At 29.5% G+C, this 19,815-nt stretch overlaps 1 long non-coding RNA gene across 2 annotated transcripts in view; it reads left to right on the forward strand.

Moving 5' to 3' along the window:
• LOC143228207 (uncharacterized) overlaps positions 1-19,815 on the forward strand; it is a 122,408-nt gene that overhangs the window by 62,900 nt on the left and 39,693 nt on the right. The window lies entirely within an intron of this gene.

Raw genomic sequence — 19,815 nt, forward strand, 5'->3', positions numbered from 1 at the left:
AAAAATGACAGAGATTATTCGCAAATACTATGAAAAATGTCGTCTTAAATCGCTTTGTTGGTTAACGAATAATGTTTCAGTCAGTTCATACTCTATATTTTCTTATGTCATTCACCGTTTCTACTCTCTATACTTCAGTTAATTATATGAAAGGAAGTTGGGTGCTACCAGATTAGGGTTAATCTGTTTTCTGATAAAAACTCCCCTCAAGTCCAACTAAACCCTTTTTAATGCTATAAACGCATCACTGGATAGAATAGTTCACTTGCGTCCTCTAGTGAAGCTTATAAGAACTAGGCATTCAGAGCTGCAATTTAAAGCTGTTAAGAATTTCTTTTCTGACATGAAATACCACAATTTACGAAATGTCATAAAAGCAGGGGTTTTGTTTGAAAGGTTGGATTACTTTCTATGTAAGAGGGAAAAGATATATATGAAACGTGTTAAGAAATAAAAAGGAAGTTCATAACGTATAACGAACCACACAGCCTACAGACAGTGGCGTGAGAACGTATTGACAAGGGAAATTTAATCTTGGGATATACGTAGTAACAGGATAAATAATTCCAGTATGGTTTTTATACGTACTAACAGGATAAATAATTCCAGTATGCTCTTTGTGCGTTGTAACAGTATAAATAATTCCAGTATGCTCTTTCTGCGTTGTAACAGGATAAATAATTCCAGTATGCTCTTTATACGTACTAACAGGATAAATAATTCCAGTATGCTCTTTGTGCGTTGTAACAGGATAAATAATTCCAGTATGCTCTTTGTGCGTTGTAACAGGATAAATAATTCCAGTATGCTCTTTCTGCGTTGTAACAGGATAAATAATTAAAGTATGCTCTTTATATTTTATAACAGGATAAATAATTTCAGTATGCTCTTTATATGTAGTAACAGGATAAATAATTCCAGTATGCTCTTTATACGTCGTCACAGGATAAATAATTCCAGTATGCTCTTTATACGTTGTAAGAAGATAAATAATTCCAGTATGCTCTTTATACGTTGTAAGAAGATAAATAATTCCAGTATGCTCTTTATACATAGTAACAGGATAAATAATTCCAGTGTGCTCTTTATACGTATTAACAGCAGAAATAATCCCAGTATGGTCTTTATACGTAGTAATAGGATAAATACTTTTAGTATGGTCTTTAAACGTAGTAACAGGATAAATAATTCCAGTATGTTCTTTATACGTAGTAACAGGATAAATAATTCCAGTATGGTCTTTATACGTAGTAACTCGATAAATAATTTCAGTATGCTCTTTATACGTTGTTACAGGATAAATAATTTCAGTATGCTCTTTATACGTAGTTATCGGATAAATAATCCCAGTATGGTCTTTGTACGTACTAACAGGATAAATAATTCCAGTATGCTCTTTGTGCGTTGTAACAGGATAAATAATTCCAGTATGCTCTTTGTGCGTTGTAACAGGATAAATAATCCAGTATGATCTTTATACGAACTAACAGGATAAATAATTCCAGTATGCTCTTTGTGCGTTGTAACAGGATATATAATTCCAGTATGCTCTTTCTGCGTTGTAACAGGATAAATAATTAAAGTATGCTCTTTATATTTTATAACAGGATAAATAATTCCAGTATGCTCTTTATACATAGTAACAGGATAAATAATTCCAGTGTGCTCTTTATACGTAGTAACAGGATAAATAATTCCAGTATGCTCTTTATACGTAGTAACAGGATAAATAATCCCAGTATGGTCTTTATACGTAGTAATAGGATAAATAATTTTAGTATGGTCTTTATACGTAGTAACAGGATAAATAATTCCAGTATGGTCTTTATACGTAGTAACAGGATAAATAATTCCAGTATGGTCTTTATACGTAGTAACAGGATAAATAATTCCAGTATGGTCTTTATACGTTGTAACAGGATAAATAATTTCAGTATGCTCTTTATACGTTGTTACAGGATAAATAATTTCAGTATGCTCTTTATACGTTGTAAGAGTATAAATCATTCCAGTATGCTCTTTGTACGTTGTAACAGGATAAATAATTGCAGTATGCTCTTTATACGTAGTTATCGGATAAATAATCCCAGTATGATCTTTATACGAACTAACAGGATAAATAATTCCAGTATGCTCTTTGTGCGTTGTAACAGGATAAATAATTCCAGTATGCTCTTTGTGCGTTGTAACAGGATAAATAATCCAGTATGATCTTTATACGAACTAACAGGATAAATAATTCCAGTATGCTCTTTGTGCGTTGTAACAGGATAAATAATTCCAGTATGCTCTTTCTGCGTTGTAACAGGATAAATAATTAAAGTATGCTCTTTATATTTTATAACAGGATAAATAATTTCAGTATGCTCTTTATACGTCGTAACAGGATAAATAATTCCAGTATGCTCTTTATACGTTGTAAGAAGATAAATAATTCCAGTATGCTCTTTATACATAGTAACAGGATAAATAATTCCAGTGTGCTCTTTATACGTATTAACAGCAGAAATAATCCCAGTATGGTCTTTATACGTAGTAATAGGATAAATACTTTTAGTATGGTCTTTATACGTAGTAACAGGATAAATAATTCCAGTATGTTCTTAAAACGTAGTAACAGGATAAATAATTCCAGTATGGTCTTTATACGTTGTTACAGGATAAATAATTTCAGTATGCTCTTTGTAGGTTGTAACAGGATCAATTCCAGTATGCTCTTTGTAGGTTGTAACAGGATAAATAATTCCAGTATGCTCTTTATACGTTGTAACAGGATAAATCTTTCCAGTATGCTCTTTGTACGTTGTAACAGGATAAATAATTCCTGTATGCTCTTTATACGTAGTAACAGGATAAATAATCCCAGTATGGTCTTTATACGTAGTAACAGGATAAATAATTCCAGTATGCTCTTTATATGTAGTAATAACAAAAATAATTCCAGTATAATCTTTATATGTTGTAACAGGAAAAATAATTCCAGTATGCTTTTTATACGTTGTAATAATATAAATAATTCCAGTATGCTCTTTATATGTTGTAACAGGATAAATAATTCCAGTATTGTCTTTATACGCAGTAAGAGGATAAATAATTCCAGCATGGTAATTATACGTAGTAACAGGATAAATAATACCAGTATGCTCTTTGTACGTTCTAAAAGAAAAAATAATTCCAGTATGCTCTTTATACGTAGAAACAATAAATAATTCCAGTATGCTCTTTATACGTAGTAACAGGATAAATTATCCCAGTATGGTCTTTATAAGTTGTAACAGGATAAATAATTCCAGTATGCTTATTATACGATGTAATAATATAAATAATTCCAGTATGCTCTTTATATGTTGTAACAGGATAAATAATTCCAGTATGCTTTTTATACGTTGTAACAGGATAAATAATTCCATTATGGTCTTTATACGTAGTAACAGGATAAAAAAATCCAGTATGTTCTTAAAACGTAGTTACAGGATAAATAATTCCAGTATGTTTATTATACGATGTAATAATATAAATAATTCCAGTATCCTCTTTATATGTAGTTACAGGATAAATAATTCCAGTATGCTCTTTACACGTAGTAATAGGATAATTAATTCCAGTATGCTCTTTATACGTAGTAACAGCATAAATAATCCCAGTATGCTCTTTATACGTTGTAAGAAGATAAATAATTCCAGTATGGTGTTTATACGTAGTAACAGGATAAATAATTTCAGTATGCTCTTTGTACGTAGTAATAATATAAATAATTCCAGTATGCTCTTTATATGTTGCAACAGGATAAATAATTCCACTGTGCTTTATATACGTTCAGAAACAGGAGAAATAATCCCAGTATGGTCTTTATACGTAGTAACAGGATAAATAATTCCAGTATGTTCTTTATACATAGTAACAGGATAAATAATCACAGTATGTTCTTTTTCGCAGTAATAGGATAAATAATTTCAGTGTGGTCTTTATACGTAGTAACAGGATATGTAATCCCAGTATGCTCTTTAGACGTAGTTACAGGATAAATAATTCCAGAATGCTCTTTATACGATGTAAGAGGATAAATAATTCCAGTATGCTCTTTATACGTAGTAACAGGATAAATAATCCCAGTATTCTCTTTATACGTAGTAACAGGATAAATAATTCCAGTATGGTCTTTATACGTAGTAACAGGATAAATAATTCCAGTGTGGTCCTTTATACGTAGTAACAGGATAAATAATTCCAGTATGCTCTTTATACGTAGTAACAGGATAAATAATTCCAGTATGCTCTTTATACGTTGTAATAGGATAAATAATTCCAGTATGGTCTTTATACGTAGTAACAGGATAAATAATTCCAGTATGCTCTTTATACGTAGTAACAGGATAAATAATTCCAGTATGGTCTTTATACGTAGTAATAGCATAAATAATTTCAATATGGTCTATATACGTAGTAACAGGATAAATAATTCCAGTATGCTCTTTATATGTAGTAAGAACAAAAATAATTCCAGTATGCTCTTTATATGTAGGAATAACAAAAATAATTCCAGTATGGTCTTTATACGTTGTAACAGGAAAAATAATTCCAGTACGCTTTTTATACGTTGTAATAATATAAATAATTCCAGTATGCTCTTTTATATGTTGTAACAGGATAAATAATTCCAGTATGCTCTTTATACGTTGTAACAGGATAAATAATTCCAGTATGCTTTTTTATACGTTGTAACAGGATAAATAATTCCAATGTTTTTATACAGTAACAGGATAAATAATTCCATTATGGTCTTTATACGTAGTAACAGGATAAAAAAATCCAGTATGTTCTTAAAACGTAGTTACAGGATAAATAATTCCAGTATGCTTATTATACGATGTAATAATATAAATAATTCCAGTATCCTCTTTATATGTAGTTACAGGATAAATAATTCCAGTATGCTCTTTACACGTAGTAATAGGATAAATAATTCCAGTATGGTCTTTTATACGTAGTAACAGGATAAATAATCCCAGTATGCCTTTTATACGTTGTAAGAAGATAAATAATTCCAGTATGGTCTTTATACGTAGTAACAGGATAAATAATTTCAGCATGCTTTATATACGTTCAAACAGGATAAATAATTCCAGTATGGTCTTTATACGTAGTAACAGGATAAATAATCCAGTATGTTCTTTATATGTTGTAACAGGATAAATAATCCAGTATGTTCTTTATACGCAGTAACAGGATAAATAATTCCAGTATGGTCTTTATACGTAGTAACAGGATAAATAATTCCAGTATGGTCTTTATACGTAGTAACAGGATAAATAATTCCAGTATGCTCTTTAGACGTAGTAACAGGATAAATAATTCCAGTATGCTCTTTATACGTAGTAATAGGATAAATAATTCCAGTATGCTCTTTATACGTAGTAACAGGATAAATAATTCCAGTATTCTCTTTATACGTAGTAACAGGATAAATAATCCCAGTATGTTCTTTATACGTAGTAACAGGATAAATAATTCCAGTATCGCTCTTTATACGTAGTAACAGGATAAATAATTCCAGTATGCTCTTTATACGTAGTAACAGGATAAATAATTCCAGTATGGTCTTTATACGTTGTAACAGGATAAATAATTCCAGTATGCTCTTTATACGTAGTAACAGGATAAATAATTCCAGTATGCTCTTTATACGTAGTAATAGGATAAATAATTCCAGTATGGTCTTTATACGTAGTAACAGGATAAATAATTCCAGTATGCTCTATACGTAGTAACAGGATGTAATTCCAGTATGCTCTCATGTAGTATAACAAAAATAATTCCAGTATGCTCTTTATATGTAGGAATAACAAAAATAATTCCAGTATGGTCTTTATACGTTGTAACAGGAAAAATAATTCCAGTACGCTTTTTATAGGTTGTAATAATATAAATAATTCCAGTATGCTCTTTATATGTTGTAATAATATAAATAATTCCAGTATGCTCTTTATATGTTGTAACAGGATAAATAATTCCAGTATGCTTTTTATACGTTGTAACAGGATAAATAATTCCAGTATTGTCTTTATACGCAGTAAGAGGATAAATAATTCCAGCATGGTCATTATACGTAGTAACAGGATAAATAATTTTAGTATGCTCTCTGTATTTTGTAACAGGATAAATAATTTTAGTATGCTCTTTATACGTGGTAAGAGGATAAATAATTCCAGTATTCTCTTTATACGTAATAACAGGATAAATAATTCTAGTATGCTCTTTATATGTATTAACAGGATAAATAATTCCAATATGCTCTTTATACGTAGTAACAGGATAAATAATTCCAGTATGCTCTTTATACGTAGTAACAGGATAAATAATTCCAGTATGCTCTTTATACGTAGTAACAGGATAAATAATTCCATTATGCTCTTTATACATAGTAACAGGATAAATTATTCCAGTATGCTGTTTATACGTTGTAACAGGATAAATAATTCCAGTATGGTCTTTATACCTAGTAACAGGATAAAATATTTCAGTGTGGTCTTAATACGTAGTAACAGGATATGTAATCCCAGTATGCTCTTTAGACGTAGTAACAGGATAAATAATTCCAGTATGGTCTTTATACGTAGTAATAGGATAAATAATTGTAGTGTGGTCTTGATACGTAGTAAGAGGATAAATAATTCCAGTATGGACTTTATACGTAGTAACAGGATAAATCTTTCCAGTATGCTCTTTGTACGTTGTAACAGGATAAATAATTTTGTATGCTTTTTATACGTAGTAACAGGATAAATAATCCCAGTATGGTCTTTATACGTAGTAACAGGATAAATAATTCTAGTATGCTCTTTATATGTAGTTATAACAAAAATAATTCCAGTATGGTCTTTATATGTTGTAACAGGAAAAATAATTCCAGTATGCTTTTTATACGTTGTAATAATATAAATAATTCCAGTATGCTCTTTATATGTTGTAACAGGATAAATAATAAAAGTATTGTCTTTATACGCAGTAAGATGATAAATAATTCCAGCATGGTCTTTATACGTAGTAACAGGATAAATAATACCAGTATGCTCTTTTTACGTTGTAAAAGAATAAATAATTCCAGTATGCTCTTTATACGTAGAAACAGGATAAATTATCCCAGTATGGTCTTTATTCGTAGTAATAGGATAAATAATTCCAGTATGCTGTTTATGCATAGTAATAGGATAAATAATTCCAGTATGCTGTTTATGCATAGTAATAGGATAAATAATTCCAGTATGCTGTTTATGCATTGTAATAGGATAAATAATTGCAGTATGCTGTTTATACGTAGTAAAAGGATAAATAATTCCGGTATGCTCTTTATACGTAGTAATAGGATAAATAAATCCAGTATACTCTTTATACGTAGTAACAGGATAAATTATTCCACTATGCTCTTTATACGTTGTAAGAAGATAAATAATTTCAGTATGGTGTTTATATGTAGTAACAGGATAAATAATTCCAGTATGCTCTTTATATGTTGCAACAAGATAAATAATTCCACTATGCTTTTTATACGTTGAAACAGGAGAAATAATCCCAGTATGGTCTTTATACGTAGTAATAAGATAAATAATTCTAGTATGGTCTTGATACGTAGTAACAGGATAAATAATTTCAGTATGCTCTTTATACGTAGTAACAGGATAAATAATTCCAGTATGCTCTTTATACGTTGTAACAGGATAAATAATTCCAGTATGCTCTTTTTATACGTTGTAACAGGATAAATAATTCCAGTATGCTCTTTATACGTAGTAATAGGATAAATAATTCCAGTATGCTCTTTATACGTAGTAACATATAAATAATTCCAGTATGCTCTTTATACGTAGTAACAGGATAAATAATTCCAGTATGCTCTTTATACGTTGTAACAGGATAAATAATTCCAGTATGCTCTTTATACGTTGTAACAGGATAAATAATTCCAGTATGGTCTTTATACGTAGTAACAGGATAAATAATTTCAGTATGGTCTTAAAACGTAGTAACAGGATAAATAATTCCAGTATGCTCTTTATACGTAGTAACAGGATAAATAATTCCAGTATGCTCTTTATACGTTGTAAGAGGATAAATAATCCCAGTATGGTCTTTATACGTAGTAACAGGATAAATAATTCCAGTATGGTCTTTATACGTAGTAACAGGATAAATAATTCCAGTATGTTCTTTATACGTAGTAACAGGATAAATAATTCCAGTATGCTCTTTATACGTTGTAATAGGATAAATAATTCCAGTATGGTCTTTATACGTAGTAACAGGATAAATAATTCCAGTATGCTCTTTATACGTAGTAACAGGATAAATAATCCCAGTATGCTCTTTATATGTAGTAACAGGATAAATAATTCCAGTATGCTCTTTATATGTTGTAATAGGATAAATAATTCCAGTATGCTCTTTATATGTTGTAATAATATAAATAATTCCAGTATGCTCTTTATATGTTGTAATAATATAAATAATTCCAGTATGCTCTTTATATGTTGTAACAGGATAAATAATTCCAGTATGCTTTTTATACGTTGTAACAGGATAAATAATTCCAGTATGGTTTTTATACGTAGTAACAGGATAAATAATTCCAGTATGTCTTTATATGTAGTAACAGGATAAATAATTCCAGTATGGTCTTATACGTTGTAACAGGATAAATAATTCCAGTATGCTCTTTATACGTTGTAAGAGGATAACTAATTCCAGTATGAAGTCTTTATACGTAGTAACAGGATAAATAATTCCAGTATGCTCTTTATACGTTGTAACAGGATAAATAATTCCAGTATGCTCTTTATACGTTGTAACAGGATAAATAATTCCAGTATGCTCTTTATACGTAGTAACAGGATAAATAATTCCAGTATGTTCTTTATACGTAGTTACAGGATAAATAATTCCAGTATGCTTTTTATACGTAGTAACAGGACAAATAATCCTAGTATGCTCTTTATATCTAGTTACAGGATAAATAATTCCAGTATGCTCTTTACACGTAGTAATAGGATAAATAATTCCAGTATGGTCTTTACATCTAGTAACAGGATAAATAATTCCAGTATGGTCTTTATACGTAGTAACAGGATAAATAATCCCAGTATGGTCTTTATACGTAGTAAGAGGATAAATAATCCAGTATGGTCTTTATACGTAGTAATAGGATAAATAATTCCAGTATGGTCTTTATACGTAGTAACAGGATAAATAATTCCAGTATGGTCTTTATACGTAGTAACAGGATAAATAATTCCAGTATGGTCTTTATACGTAGTAACAGGATAAATAATTCCAGTATGCTCTTTATACGTAGTAACAGGATAAATAATTCCAGTATGCTCTTTATACGTAGTAACAGGATAAATAATTCCAGTATGCTCTTTTATACGTAGTAACAGGATAAATAATTCCAGTATGCTCTTTATACGTAGTAACAGGATAAATAATTCCAGTATGCTCTTTATATGTTGTAACATGATAAATCAATCCAGTATGCTCTTTATATGTTGTAACATGATAAATAATTCCAGTATTGTCTTTTATACGTTGTAATAGGATAAATAATTCCAGTATGCTCTTTATATGTAGTAACAGGATAAATAATTCCAGTATTGTCTTTATATGTAGTAACAGGATAAATAATTCCAGTATGCTCTTTATACGTAGTAACAGGATAAATAATTCCAGTATGCTCTTTATACGTAGTAACAGGATAAATAATTCCAGTATGCTCTTTATACGTAGAAACAGGATAAATAATTCCAGTATGTTCTTTATACGTAGTAACAGGATAAATAATTCCAGTATGTTCTTTATACGTAGTAACAGGATAAATAATTCCAGTATGTTCTTTATACGTAGTAACAGGATAAATAATTCCAGTATGGTCTTTATACGTAGTAAGAGGATAAATAATTCCAGTATGGTCTTTATACGTAGTAACAGGATAAATAATTCCAGTATGCTCTTTATACGTTGTAAGAAGGATAAATAATTCCAGTATGCTCTTTATACGTAGTAACAGGATAAATAATTCCAGTATGGTCTTTATACGTAGTAACAGGATAAATAATTCCAGTATGGTCTTTATACGTAGTAACAGGATAAATAATTCCAGTATGGTTCTTTATACGTAGTAACAGGATAAATAATTCCAGTATGGTCTTTATACGTTGTAACAGGATAAATAATTCCAGTATGTTCTTTATACGTAGTAACAGGATAAATAATTCCAGTATGGTCTTTATACGTAGTAACAGGATAAATAATTCCAGTATGCTCTTTATACGTTGTAACAGGATAAATAATTCCAGTATGCTCTTTATATGTAGTAATAGGATAAATAATTCCAGTATGGACTTTATACGTAGTAACAGGATAAATAATTTTAATGTGCTCTTTATATGTAGTTACAGGATAAATAATTCCAGTATGGACTTTATACGTAGAAACAGGATAAATAATTCCAGTATGCTCTTTATACGTAGTAACAGGATAAATAATTTTAGTATGATTTTTATACGTTGTAATAGGATAAATAATTCCAGTATGCTCTTTATACGTAGTAACAGGATAAATAATTCCAGTATGCTCTTTATACGTTGTAACAGGATAAATAATTCCAGTATGCTCTTTATACGTAGTAACAGGATAAATAATTCCAGTATGCTCTTTATACGTAGTAACAGGATAAATAATTCCAGTATGCTCTTTATACGTAGTAACAGGATAAATAATTCCAGTATGGTCTTTATACGTAGTAACAGGATAAATAATTCCAGTATGGTCTTTATACGTAGTAACAGGATAAATAATTCCAGTATGTTCTTTATACGTAGTAACAGGATAAATAATTCCAGTATGGTCTTTATACGTAGTAACAGGATAAATAATTCCAGTATGCTCTTTATACGTAGTAACAGGATAAATAATTCCAGTATTCTCTTTATACGTAGTAACAGGATAAATAATTCCAGTATGCTCTTTATACGTAGTAACAGGATAAATAATTCCAGTATGCTCTTTATACGTAGTAACAGGATAAATAATTCCAGTATGCTCTTTATACGTAGTAACAGGATAAATAATTCCAGTATGCTTTTTATACGTAGTAACAGGATAAATAATTCCAGTATGCTCTTTATACGTAGTAACAGGATAAATAATTCCAGTATGCTCTTTATATACGTAGTAACAGGATAAATAATTCCAGTATGCTCTTTACGTATAACATGATAATAGGATCCAGTATCAGTATGCTGTCTTTATACGTAGTAACAGGATAAATAATCCCAGTATGCTCTTTATACGTAGTAACAGGATAAATAATTCCAGTATGGTCTTTATACGTAGTAACAGGATAAATAATTTCAGTATGGTCTTTATACGTAGTAACAGGATAAATAATTCCAGTATGCTCTTTATACGTAGTAACAGGATAAATAATTCCAGTATGTTCTTTATACGTAGTAACAGGATAAATAATTCCAGTATGCTCTTTATATGTTGTAACAGGATAAATAATTCCAGTATGCTCTTTATACGTAGTAACAGGATAAATAATTCCTGTATGTTCTTTATAGGTAGAAACATGATAAATAATTCCAGTATGATCTCTATACGTAGAAACAAAATAAATAATTCCAATATGCTCTTTATAAGTAGAAATACGATAAATAATTCCATTATGCTCTTTATATGTAGTAACAGGATAAATAATTCCAGTATGCTCTTTATACGTAGTAACAGGATAAATAATTTCCAGTATGCTCTTTATACGTAGTAACAGGATAAATAATTTCAGTATGCTCTTTATACGTAGTAACAGGATAAATAATTCCAGTATGCTCTTTATACGTAGTAACAGGATAAATAATTCCAGTATGCTCTTTATACGTAGTAACAGGATAAATAATTCCAGTATGCTCTTTATAAGTAGTAACAGGATAAATAATTCCAGTGTGCTCTTTATACGTAGTAACAGGATAAATAATTCCAGTATGGTCTTTATACGTAGTAACAGGATAAATAATTCCAGTATGTTCTATACGTAGTAACAGGATAAATAATCCCAGTATGGTCTTTATACGTAGTAATAGGATAAATAATTTCAGTATGGTCTTTATACGTAGTAACAGGATAAATAATTCCAGTATGCTCTACGTAGTCAGGATAAATAATTTCCAGTATGCTTATACGTAGTAACAGGATAAATAATTCCAGTATGCTCTTTATACGTAGTAACAGGATAAATAATTCCAGTATGCTCTTTATACGTTGTAACAGGATAAATAATTCCAGTATGCTCTTTATACGTAGTAACAGGATAAATAATTCCAGTATGCTTTTATACGTAGTAACAGGATGTATAATTCCAGTATGCTCTTTATACGTAGAAACAGGATAAATAATTCCAGTATGCTCTTTATACGTAGTAACAGGATAAATAATTCCAGTATGCTCTTTATACGTAGTAACAGGATAAATAATTCCAGTATGCTCTTTATAACGTAGTAACAGGATAAATAATTCCAGTATGCTCTCTTTATACGTAGTAACAGGATAAATAATTCCAGTATGCTCTTTATACGTAGTAACAGGATAAATAATTCCAGTATGTTCTTTATACGTAGTAACAGGATAAATAATTCCAGTATGCTCTTTATACGTAGTAATAGGATAAATAATTCCAGTATGCTCTTTATACGTAGTAACAGGATAAATAATTCCAGTATGCTTTTTATCCACGTAGTAATAGGATAAATAATTCCAGTGTGGTCTTTATACGTAGTAACAGGATAAATAATTCCAGAATGCTCTTTATACGCTGTAAGAGGATAAATAATTCCAGTATGCTCTTTATACGTAGTAACAGGATAAATAATCCCAGTATGGTCTTTATACGTAGTAACAGGATAAATAATTCCAGTATGCTCTTTATACGTAGTAACAGGATAATTCCAGTATGCTCTTTATACGTAGTAACATAAATCCAGTATGCTCTTTATACGTAGTAACAGGATAAATAATTCCAGTATGCTCTTTATACGTTGTAACAGGATAAATAATTCCAGTATGCTCTTTATACGTAGTAACAGGATAAATAATTCCAGTATGCTCTTTATACGTAGTAACAGGATAAATAATTCCAGTATGCTCTTTATACGTTGTAACAGGATAAATAATTCCAGTATGCTCTTTATACGTAGTAACAGGATAAATAATTCCAGTATGCTCTTTATACGTAGTAACAGGATAAATAATTCCAGTATGCTCTTTATACGTAGTAACAGGATAAATAATTCCAGTATGATCTTTATACGTTGTAATAGGATAAATAATTCCAGTATGCTCTTTATATGTAGTAACAGGATAAATAATTCCAGTATGCTCTTTATACGTTGTAACAGGATAAATAATTCCAGTATGCTCTTTATACGTAGTAACAGGATAAATAATTCCAGTATGCTTTTTATACGTAGTAACAGGATAAATAATTCCAGTATGCTCTTTATACGTAGTAACAGGATAAATAATTCCAGTATGGTCTTTATACGTAGTAACAGGATAAATAATTCCAGTATGCTCTTTATACGTAGTAATAGGATAAATAATTCCAGTATGCTCTTTATATCTAGTAACAGGATAAATAATTCCAGTATGGTCTTTATACGTAGTAACAGGATAAATAATTCCAGTATGGTCTTTATACGTAGTAACAGGATAAATAATTCCAGTATGCTCTTTATACGTAGTAACAGGATAAATAATTCCAGTATGGTCTTTATACGTAGTAACAGGATAAATAATTCCAGTATGCTCTTTATACGTAGTAACAGGATAAATAATTCCAGTATGGTCTTTATACGTAGTAACAGGATAAATAATTCTAGTATGCTCTTTATACGTAGTAACAGGATAAATAATCCCAGTATGTTCTTTATACGTAGTAACAGGATAAATAATTGTAGTATGGTCTTTATACGTAGTAATAGGATAAATAATTCCAGTATGGTCTTTTATAATGTAGTAACAGGATAAATAATTCCAGTATGCTCTTTTTATACGTTGTAACAGGATAAATAATTCCAGTATGCTTTCTTTATACGTTGTAATAGGATAAATAATTCCAGTATGCTCTTTATATGTTGTAACAGGATAAATAATTCCAGTATGCTCTTTATATGTTGTAACAGGATAAATAATTCCAGTATGGTCTTTATACGTTGTAACAGGATAAATAATTCCAGTATGCTTCTTTATATGTTGTAATAATATAAATAATTCCAGTATGGTGTTCTCTTTTATATGTTGTAACAGGATAAATAATTCCAGTATGCTTCTTTATACGTTGTAACAGGATAAATAATTCCATTATGTTGTTTATACGTTGTAACAGGAAAAATATTCACTGTATGGTCTTTTTATACGCAGTAAGAGGATAAATAATTCCAGTATGCTCTTTATACGTAGTAACAGGATAAATAATTCCAGTATGCTCTTTATACGTAGTAATAGGATAAATAATTCCAGTATGCTCTTTATACGTAGTAATAGGATAAATAATTCCAGTATGTTCTTTATACGTAGTAACAGGATAAATAATTCCAGTATGCTCTTTATACGTAGTAACAGGATAAATAATCCCAGTATGCTCTTTATACGTAGTAACAGGATAAATAATTCCAGTATGCTCTTTATACGTTGTAACAGGATAAATAATTCCAGTATGCTCTTTATACGTTGTAAGAGGATAAATAATTCCAGTATGGTCTTTATACGTAGTAACAGGATAAATAATTCCAGTATGGTCTTTATACGTAGTAACAGGATAAATAATTCCAGTATGCTCTTTATACGTTGTAACAGGATAAATAATTCCAGTATGGTCTTTGTACGTTGTAACAGGATAAATAATAATCCAGTATGGTCTTTATACGTAGTAACAGGATAAATAATTCAGTATGCTCTTTATATGTACGTAATAAGAAAAATAATTCCAGTATGGTCTATATGTTGTATATGCAGTATGTAACAGGATAAATAATTCCAGTATGCTATATGTTGTAACAGGATAAATTTATACGTAGTAATAGGATAAATAATTCCAGTATGGTCATTATACGTTGTAATAGGATAAATAATACCAGTATGCTCTTTATACGTAAGTAACAGGATAAATAATTCCAGTATGCTCTTTATACGTAGAAACAGGATAAATAATTCCAGTATGCTGTTTATCATGCAGTAACAGGATAAATAATCCAGTATGCTCTTTATACGTAGTAACAGGATAAATAATTCCAGTATGTTATTTATACGTAGTAACAGGATAAATAATTCCAGTATGTTCTTTATACCTAGTAACAGGATAAATAATTCCAGTATGGTCTTTATACGTAGTAACAGGATAAATAATTCCAGCATGTTCTTTTATACGTAGTAACAGGATAAATAATACCAGTATGCTCTTTATACGTAGTAAGAGAATAAATAATTCCAGTATGTATCTTTATACGTAGTAACATGATAAATAATTATAGTATGCTCTTTATATGTCCTGTAAGAGGATAAATAATCCAGTATGGTGTTTATACGTAGTAACAGGATAAATAATTCCAGTATGCCCTTTATACGTAGTAAGAGGATAAATAATTCCAGTATGGTCTTTATACGTAGTAACAGGATAAATAATTCCAGTATGGTCTTTATACGTAAAAGAGGATAAATAATTCCAGTATGGTCTTTATACGTTGTAACAGGATAAATAATTCCATTATGGTCTTTATACGTTGTAACAGGATAAATAATTCCAGTATGGTCTTTATGCGTTGTAATAGGATAAGTAATTCCTGTATGCTTTTTATACGTAAAAACAGGATAAATAATTCCAGTAGCAATTTCTTTATACGCAGTAAGAGGATAAATAATTTCCGTATGTTTTTTATACGTTGAAACAGGATAATTAATTCCAGTATGGTCTCTATACCTAGAAACAGGATAAATAATTCCAGTATGGTGTTTATACGTAGTAACGGGATAAATAATTTAATTATGGTCTTTATACAGTAGTAAGCAGGATAAATAATTCCCAGTATGCTCTTTATACGTATTGTAACAGGATAAATAATTCCAGTATGCTCTTTATATGTAGTAACAGGATAAATAATTCCAGTATGCTCTTTATACGTAGTAACAGGATAAATAATTCCAGTATGGTCTTTATACGTAGTAACAGGATAAATAATTCCAGTATGCTCTTTGTACGTAGTAACAGGATAAATAATCCCAGAATGGTCTTTATACATTAGTAATAGGATAAATAATTGCAGTATGCTCTCTTATACGTAGTAACAGGATAAATAATTCCAGTATGGTCTTTATACGTAGTAACAGGATAAATAATTTCAGTATGCCTTTATTACGGATTAATAGTATGGTCTTTATACGAAATGGATCAATAATTCAGTATTCTCTTTACGTAGAAAAGGATAAATAATTCCAGTTTATATGTTTATACATGTATTGATAATAATTCAATCTGTGCTGTTTATACGTTGAAACAGGAGAAATAATCCCTTAAATGCTGTCTTTATACTTACTAACAGGATAAATAATCCCATTATGTCCTTTTATACATAGTGGCAGGATAAATAATCACAGTATGTTCTTTCTCATGTATTAATAGGATAAATAATTCCAGTATGGTCCTAAAACGCAGTTAGAGGATAAATAATTCCAGTATGCTCTTTTAACGTGAAACAGATGAATAATTCCAGGGTCTCATCACGTAGAAATAGGATAAATAAATCCAGTATGGTCTTTGCACCTTCTAACAGGATAAATAATTCCCATGTGGTCTCTTATAATGTAGTAATAGGATAAATAATTTCCAGAATGGTCCTTCATACGTTGTAAGAGGATAAATAATTCCAGTATGATCTTTATTTGTTGTAACAGGATAAATAATTTCAGCTCTCTGCTATACGTTGTAATAATATAAATAATTCCAGTATGGTGCTTTATATGCAGTACAACCAGGATAAATAATTCCAGTATGTTTTTTTACAACAGTTGAAACAGGATAAATAATGCAATATGCTCTTATACGTAGTAACAGGATAAATAATTCCAGTATGTTCTTTTATACGTTGTAAATAGATAAATAATTCAGTATGTTCTTTTATACGCAGTAATAGGATAAATAATTTCAGTATGGTCTTAAAACGTTATTACAGGATAAATAATTCCAGTATGCTCTTTATACGCTGTAATAGGATAAATAATTCCAGTATGGTCTCTTGTAACCTTGTAACAGGATAAATACTCCAGTATGGTCTTTTATACGTAGTAACAGGATAAATAATTCCAGTGTAACTTTTTACGTTGTCATAGGATAAATAATTCCAGTATGCTTTATAATGTTGTAACAGGATAAATTATTCCAGTATGCTTTTATATGTAGTAATAGGATACATAATTCAAGCATGGTTGTTTTATCGTAGTAATAGGATTAATAATTCGAGTATGGTTCTTTATACGTTAGTAAAAGGATAAATAATTGAAATATGTTCTTTTATAATGTAGTAATAGGATAAATAATTCCAGTATGGTCTTTATACGTTGTAACAGGATAAATAATCCCATTATGGTCTTTTTTACGTTGTAACAGGATCAATAATTCCAAAGTATGTTTTTTATAATGTTGAAACAGGATAAATAATTCCAGTATTCTGTTTATAATGTAATAATAGGATAAATAATTCCAGTATTCTGTTTGTAATGTTTGTAACAGGATAAATAATTTCGGTATGATCTTTATATACGCACTAATAAGATAAATAATCTTAGTATTTTCTTTATATAATGGTAATAGGATAAATAATTCCAGTATTTTATTTATACGTATTAATAGGGAAGAATTATTCCAGCATGCTCTTTATACGTAGAAACATGATACATAATTCCAGCATGGTCTCTATACGTTAGAAACAGGATTAATAATTTCAGTATGGTCTTTATACGTTGTAAAAGGATAAATAATCCCATTATGTTGTTTATACGCAGTAATAGGATAAATAATTTCAGTATGGTCTTACGTGTAATGCAGGAGAAATAAATAATCCAGTATGGTCTTTATACAGAAGTAACAGGATCAATAATTCCAGTATGTCTTTTATACGTAGAAACATGATAAATAATTCCAGTTTGCTGTTTTATAATGTAATAATATGATAAATAATTTCACCATTCTGTTTATACGTAGTAACAGGATAAATAATTCCTAGTATGTTCTTTATACAGGTAGAAACATGATAAATAATCTTAGTATTTTCTTTATACACGTAGTGGCAAAATAAATAATTAATATGCCTTTAAGTTCAAATAGGATAAATAACAACTTATTATGGTGTTTTATTAATAGTAGTGACAGGATAAATACCTTGTATGCTCTTTTAATGTATTAATATGATGAATATTTCCAGTATGCTCTTTATACGCAGAAACAGGATAAATACTCAGTATGGTCACCATAACGTTGTAACAGGATAAATAATCCCAGTATGGTGTTTATACGCTTGTAATAGGATAAATTTTTTCACTATGGTCTTTACGTACGAAGGATAAATAATTCCAGTATGATGTTTATATGTAACAACAGGATAAACAATTTCATTATGCCGTTTCATATGTAGTAAAATGATAAATAATTCCAGTATGCTCTTTATACGTTGTAACAGGATAAATTATTTCACTATGCTCTTTATACGTAGTAACAGGATAAATAATTCCTGTATGTTCTTTATAGGTAGAAACATGATAAATAATTCATGAAATGCCTTCTATACGCTAGTCATTAGGAAAAAATAATTTCTAATATGGTCTCAAAATAGTTCAAATACGATAAATAATCCCATTATGGTGTTTATACGTAGTGACAGGATAAATAATTTCAGTATGCTCTTTATATGTATTAATAGGATAAATAATTCCAGTATGCTCTTTATACGTAGTAACAGGATAAATAATTTCAGTATGGTCACTATACGTAGTAACAGGATAAATAATTTCAGTATGCTCTAGATACGTTGCAAGAGGATAAATTTTTCCACTATGCTCTTTATACGTAGAAACTGGATAAATAATTCCAGTATGATGTTTATATGTTGAAACATAATAAATAATTCCATTATGCTGTTTATATGTAGTAAAAGGATAAATATTTCCGGTATGCTCTTTATACGTTGTAACAAGATAAATAATCCCACTATTCTTTATATACGTTGAAATAGGAGAAATAATCCCAGTATGGTCTTTATACGTAGTAACAGAATAAATAATTCCAGTGTATTCTTTACATACGCAATAATAGGATAAATAATCATAGTATGGTCTTTTTCTCATAGTAATAGGATAAATAATTCCAGTATGGTGTTAAAACGTGCAGTTATAGGATAAATAATCCCAGTATGGTCTTTATACGCAATAATAGGAAAATAATTTCAGTATGGTCTTAAAACGTAGTAACAGGATAAATAATTCCAGTATGCTGTTTATACGTTGTAACAGGATAAACAATGCCAGTATGCTCTTTATACGTAGTAACAGGATAAGTAATTCCAGTAAGCACTTTATACGTAGAAACAGGATAAATAATTCGAGTATGCTCTTTATACGTAGAAACAGGATAAATAATTTCAGTATGCTCTTTATACGTAGTAATAATATAAATAATTCCAGTATGCTCTTTATATGTTGCAACAGGATAAATAATTCCACTGG

Source organism: Tachypleus tridentatus, chromosome 10, assembly GCF_004210375.1.
Source record: "Tachypleus tridentatus isolate NWPU-2018 chromosome 10, ASM421037v1, whole genome shotgun sequence".
Lineage (NCBI taxonomy): Eukaryota > Metazoa > Arthropoda > Merostomata > Xiphosura > Limulidae > Tachypleus > Tachypleus tridentatus.